We start from the raw sequence: 6,892 nt of genomic DNA, 5'->3' as shown, positions 1-6,892 counted from the left end.
AGAGTTTACATCCCTATTCCCAATGTAGTTTATATCCTTAGCAAGATTGTTGATATAATGGAAGAGTGGTTTATCTCCTCTATACATAGATGGTGTAAAAGCAGATTCAATACAGTTAAGTCTATCCACTATTTCCTGATACTTATCATCCTTCTGTATAATTTTGACTATAGCAGGTTTCTAGCCCTCTGTGAAGCGTTCAATTGGCCACTGACAGGAGTTTAGTGCGATGCTCTCAATGATTTCATACACAACCTCGTACTTTCTGTTCATAAGGGCTCTTTATGCTCCTCTGTCTAGTCTAGATCATGCATTTGCATCCAACCCATTATAAAATACCTACAGTCGCATCCACTCAGAAAATCTGTGGTGCGAGCATTTTTGAATGAACATTTTGAAATGTTCCCACACCTCATAATAACTTTCTTCCTCCATCTGTCTAAATACAACAATCTCTCTTCTTAGTTAATTTGCTTTGCTGATTGGAAAAACCTTCTGTAAGAACTTTCCAGTTAGTTCATCCCATGTCATGATAGAACCTGGTGCCTGCGAGTCTTACCAAGAAAAAGCATTATCAATCAAGGAGAAAAGGAACAGTTGAAAAAGAATAGCGTCATCAGTGGCCCTTTTATATTTAAAAGTGTCATAGAGTTGGAGAAACTGTTTTAAATGTATATTAGGGTCCTCTGTCATTCTGCCCCTAAACTGTAGATTGTTTTGGATAATCTAAATCATAGCCGGTTTTATCTCGAAATTATTAGTTGTAATTGTCGACCTTGCTATACTTTCTTGAAACATATCCAGGCTTAGTAAGGCATAATCCCTTAGGGTTCTCTCATTTCGAGCCATATATATGTTTGAGGGTAGCTATGGTGCTCTTGGATTTCCTAGGGCATTATTGTCAACATCGTCAAATAGTGGATTTTCACGTGGTACGTCACCTACAGCAAGCGATGGATCTTGTATCTACTACTGTTGCTAACGATAATTTCTTTGGATTATTCTCTCTCGATCTGTGGCTGCTACAATAGGCATGCCCCTACTACGAGTCATACACTAACTTAGAAAGAAGAGATTAGTAACAATAAATTAAATCATATCTATAATTGAGAAATTTCCTAATTATTCTTTTACATGCAAATTTAAAATTAACCTAATGACGTTGCCTCCCCAACAAAGATGCCAACAACTTGACCATCTCTGGATGTATTAATGTCCAGAGTGTGAATAGTACATTAAAATATAGAATTACGAGGTGGTGTCTGCAAGTACATGGGTCTAGTTGTAATATATTTTTACAACGTAGTGGGTGAGTACTTCGAAGATTGTACCCAAATGAGGCGAATGCTAGATCAATTTCAATCTACACACTAAAAAATCTAATTAATACTTTAATCAAGTTATAGTACAGTAACATAAATAAGAGATTTTTGGGATTTGTATAGTACTAGACATGAAGGTTTAATTGACCCTGGGTCTACCCATCTTACATATGTACTAAGGTCATATAGGGTCTTAGTCTTAAGGTAGAGTATTCTGAGATGAATGTATTGGTAACAAATCTTTTGGGTCAAAGTATAGTAATGAATAAGTTAATTAAAAATTTTCCTTCATCTATTGACGAGCATATGTTTTTGGTGGACCTATTATTGTTGAGTTTCCACGAGTTTCATGCTACTCTAGGGTTAGATTGGTTGACTAAGCATAATTTTATGGTTGACTAATGATCTAGAAGTGTACGCCTTGCAAGCGTTGAGGGTGAAGAAATATTTTTGTCTGGTAAATAGTCAGAATTGACGAACATAATTATTTATGCCGTGTCCGCTAAGAATTTGTATGTTCAGGGCGTAGATGCCTATCTGGCATATATCTTGGAAAATCCCGAGTCCAGAAGTGAAATCATCCAAGTACCGGTAGTGAGGGAATTTTTGGATGTGTTTCCTGATGAACTACCTGGAATGCCCCTAAAAGAGACTTGATAGAGTTGGAACTAGGGACAACCCCTATATCGTGCATGTCCTATAGAATGACGCCGTTGAAGCTTAAGGAATTAAAAGAACATTTGTAAGAGTTGTCAAATAAAGGTTTTATTAGGCTCAGTGTGTTATCTTGGGGTGCATCAATTTTGTTTGTTAAAAAGAAGGATGGATCTATGTTCCTGTGTAAAGATTACTGTCAGTTGAAAAAGGTCACAATAAAGAACAAGTACCCTCTGCCCAGGGTTGAAGACTTGTTTGATTAGTTAAGTGGGGCTTTTGTTTTCTCCAAGATCAATATAAGGTCAAGGTACTACCAGATAAAGATCAAGGATATTGATGTGTAAAAGACACCCTTCCGATCTAGATATAGTCATTATGAGTTTTTGGTAATGCCATTTGGGTTGACGAATGCGCTAGCAGTATTCATGGACTTTATGAATAGGGTATTCTAGCTTTAGTTTGACCAATTTGTTGTAGTCTTCATTGATGATATATAGGTTTATTCTAGGAATGACAAGGATCATGAGAAGCATTGAAGAGTTGTAATGAGGACCTTGTGTGAACATTAGTTATATCCAAAGTTCAACAAGTGTGAGTTTTGGCTGAAAGAGGTGCACTTCCTGGGAAATGTTATTTCGACGAATGGTATTATGGTAGTCCCTACTAAGGTAAAGGTAGTCCTGGAATGGAACTCACCCAAGAATGTTTCTGAAGTCTGCAGCTTCCTGGTGTTGGTTGGATCCTTCAAGAGGTTTGCGAAGGGTTTTTCATTAATAGCATCGCCTCTCACCAAGTTTTTGAGAATGAAAGAAAATTTTGTGTAGAATGATGAATGCCAGTAGAGCTTCAAGGAATTGAAAATAGTTCTGACTGAAGCTCCGGTGTTAGCATAACCAAAGCCTGATGTTGAGTACACAATTTATACTGATGTCTCTCTAAATGAGTTAGGGTGTGTCTTTACGAAGAAAGGAAGGGTCATAGCTTATGCATCACACCAATTGAAACCTCACGAAAAGAATTACCTTACGTGTGATCTGGAATTAGTAGAAGTGGTCTTGGCACTAAAACTCTGGAGGCACTATTTGTATGGGGAAAAATGCCACATATTTTCTAATCACAAAAGTTTGAAACACTTAATGACCCAGAAGGATTTGAATCTACGCCAAAGAAGATGGTTGGAACTGTTGAAGGACTATGATTTGATCATTGAGTATCACCCAGGTAAATATAATATCATGGCAGATGCTTTGAGTAGAAAGACTGTAGTGGCCTTGTTGTCCCTTTGAGCTAAGGTGACCATGTTTGATGATGGAGCCTTATTGGCAGAAATAAATGAAGAATGCCCAGTGTGACAGGTTTAAACAAAGGATGTTGTCTAGTAAAGTAATGAACTTCAGTGTAGGCAATGATGGCGAGCTCAAGTTCAGGAATAGTTTGTTTGTACTAGTGGGCAATGGGATGAGAAAAGAGTTGTTAAGGGAAGCTCACCAAGGACCTTTTCCCCTACACCTTGGCAGCACCAAGATGAACAAAGATTTGAAGGACTCCTATTGGTGACCGAGTATGAAGAAGGAAATTTCAGAGTATGTCTCAACTTGTCTGATTTGTCAGAAGGTTAAGGCAAAACATCAAGTTCCATCTGGAAAGTTGTATCCTTTGGAAATTCCAAAATGGAAATGGCATAGGATCACCATGGATTTTGTTTCGGGGTTACCCCTCAGCCCGTCCAAGAATAATATTGTCTAGGTGCTAGTTGATCGACTTCCAAGTAATCTTATTTTCTTCCAATGACTACCACTTATTCCTTGGAGAAGTTACCTGAATTGTATTTTGTTGAGACAGTGCGCCTGCATGGGGTACCTTTGTCCATAGTGTTAGACAAAGATCCGAGGCTTACTTTAAGGTTCTAGCATCAGTTACAACAATCATTGGGAACCAAGTTGAAATTTAGCACTGCATTTCTCCCTCAGACTAATGGCCAATCATAAAGAGTTATTTAGGTCTTATAAGATATGATGCCTTGTTGTGTGATTGATTTTGGAATAAACTGGGAGAAGTACATCCCTTTGGTCAAATTTTCCTACAATAACAGCTACGACGCATGCTTGAAGACGTCTCCATTCGAAGCCTTGTACAGTAGAAGGTGTAGAACACCTACTTGTTGGATGGAATTGAACAGGAAGATAATGGGTCCATACTTGGTACGTGAAACAAAAAAGAAGGTTGTCATCATCCGTAGTCACTTAAAGGCAGCACAGGACCGACAGAAATCATATGCAAATCTAACATGTAAAGAAATATCTTTTGAAGCAAGGGATAAAGTATTTTGAAGGTCTCTTCATGGAAAAAGATTATTCGTGTTGGTTAAAAGGGAAATTTGAGTCCGAGGTTTTGGAAAAGATTGGACCAGTGGCGTATAGACTGGCTTTGCCTCCTGAGTTATCAAAGATCAACAATGTTTTCCATGTATCAATGTTAAGAAGATATAGATCCAACCCTGATCATGTGGTACAGATTGAAGAACTTGAGGTTGAATCGAACCTATCTTAGGAGGAAGAACTCATTGGTATTCTAGCCAAAGAAGTTAAGGAGTTGAGAAATAAAAGAATTCCCTTGGTGAAGGTTTTATGGAGGAATCATGACACTAAAGAAGCTAGTTAGGGAAGAGAGAGCTTAATGAGAGATCAATACTCTCAGTTATTTTCGGGTATGAATTTCAACGATGAAATTTCCTAAGTGGGGGAGAGTTATAACATCCCGTCCAGTGTAGCCCTAGTGTTCGAATATTGTTTATAGAAATAAGTCATATAGAGTAAGTTCTATGTAGGTAGGTATTAAGTTTGACTAAGTATATAAGTTTATGGATGTGCCACCGAGCATGGTGGTTTGGCAAACTCTTTTGAAGAGAATACAACACCCTAGTTGTTAGACGAAATGATTAAGCCCTTAGTGTTAAGACCTTAATTTGAAAGAACAGTATGCTTTATTATTATTATTTTGTTATCCTAGTTGAACAATCTGGTTAGACGAATGAGAATTTGGTTAGTATAGGACTAAGTTTTTGTAACTTGTTAGACCCGCATTTATGAATAGAAAGAAGTGCTTAGTCACAAGGAGTGAGGGGTTTGGAGAGAAATCAAACTTATCCACTAAGTTTTCTCTTCCATGTATTTTGTACAAAACAAGCTTTGGCTTCCTAAGCAAAATTTATGCTTTCTTTGGCAACCATATTTTCTTTTCAAGTTTTCCCTGAAATTTTCTCCCGAAAAAAATCTAGACTTAAGACTTGCTTGAAGAATTGGGTTCGTTATACTCAACCAACTCCACCATTATTTTCTACCTTGTAAATATTGATGAAACTTAAGTTATTTTCATTGTTATTTACGGGGCCTTATGCTTTAATGCTTTAGGATTAGTTTGAGGTGTAAAGGAGGAAAATTCTAGATTCTGGGTTTTCTATTAATGTTCATATTAAACTTGCTTAGTTTTTCTATTAAAATGATCTGATAAGTTAACTCTTTATATTATAGCTCAACAAACTCCTGAAAACTCTCGTGATAAGGGCAAGAGTCTTGTTGTGTGATCTTGTTGTATTTTTGTACTGAGTTCCTTCTTTCTTCCATGTGTGTGTATAATGTTCTCATTTATGTTTGATTGTGATAAGCTGTTATCCTATAATATGATATGATTGTGAAAGGTTAATAGAGGTTCATGGTAATAAGTTTGAGGTAGTTGTCTGTGTAAGTGGTGTAAGGTTCTTCTTCATGCTTAAGCCATCACCTATTGGTTCTGAATTACAATATAAAATTGAGTTATGAAACTGAAATTATGGCAAGGCCTTCAATGAAATGAGAATTGAATTGGCAGGTCGTGATACATGAAAAGGAAACATTTAGCCTTTGGTAGGGTAAGAGTTATTGCAAACCAGATTGGCAAATCATGATGTAACGAATAAAAAATGAATGCTAAGGCTTGATCAAGGACTTGGGTGTGGCTAGCAGGAAGAAGGTTGTCTGTGTGGCGCCCTAAACCTGGTCGGGACGGTCTGACTTGAATTTCAAATGTCACATAAGCCACCAAAGTGACTCTCCATTTAGACCACCATAAAGCACATCAACCAACCATTCACACCACACAATTATTCAAAGAATATTTAAAAAGTCTATAATCGTGGTTCTGTTGCACTACTCTAATCATTCAATTAACAACGATAATAAAATTAATATCTAGCAAACAAAATACCCGAAAAGCTTCAGTTACACATGTGGGGATGCAAAAAGGTATTTTGAAAGGCTATATTTGAAAGGATATTAGAAACCATTTTATTTAAAAGCATGTGATTAGATTTAAATCATAATATAGTAAAATATCGGAAAAACTCCATTTCATAAGGTTTGAAAATAGTATTTTAGGGTTATATGTATAAGTCTTGTTTCGGAATATCAATTAAAACATTACACACAATTTCATAAAATTTGTCGTTTAATTAGTTAGCAGGCAACTAAAAATTTACATAATTAGTCCAATTTTACATCTCATGCATACAAAGAAAATGTTCGCTTTCAAAACACATATGAAACATTTTGGTCTTACCTCGACGACCAGTAGCTCTTCCACCTACACTTACAAGTTAGTCAAACAATTAATCAAAATATTCATCAAGCATTCATAATTTATCATTCAATCATCTATCTGAAGTAGTAATAAAAGTTCCAAATCAAACCGATTAAAGAGTCCATAATGTCCAATTACAACCAAACAATTATAACAAATTCTAATTCTAAATCCCACTATTTAGTCTCACATTGCCTTCCTCATTTGGGTTGGGAATACATCAATATACCCAAGTATAGCATCATTATGAATCACATAGATAGCTCACATAATTCATAGTTCATATATCATTCATATCC

General features: G+C 36.3%; 1 non-coding gene across 1 annotated transcript; it reads left to right on the top strand.

Annotated features, from left to right (window-relative positions):
• Positions 1–361: 361 nt before the first annotated feature.
• Positions 362–468, top strand: LOC128032893 (small nucleolar RNA R71). The gene has a single exon (XR_008189234.1). It is a non-coding gene; the product is annotated as a small nucleolar RNA R71 (small nucleolar RNA).
• The last annotated feature ends 6,424 nt before the right edge of the window (positions 469–6,892 follow it).

The sequence above is a fragment of the Gossypium raimondii genome, chromosome 9 (genome assembly GCF_025698545.1).
Source record: "Gossypium raimondii isolate GPD5lz chromosome 9, ASM2569854v1, whole genome shotgun sequence".
In the NCBI taxonomy this organism is placed as follows: Eukaryota; Viridiplantae; Streptophyta; class Magnoliopsida; order Malvales; family Malvaceae; genus Gossypium; species Gossypium raimondii.
The sequence above is the reverse complement of the archived record's forward strand: the minus strand, read 5'-3'. Positions and strand labels throughout refer to the sequence as shown.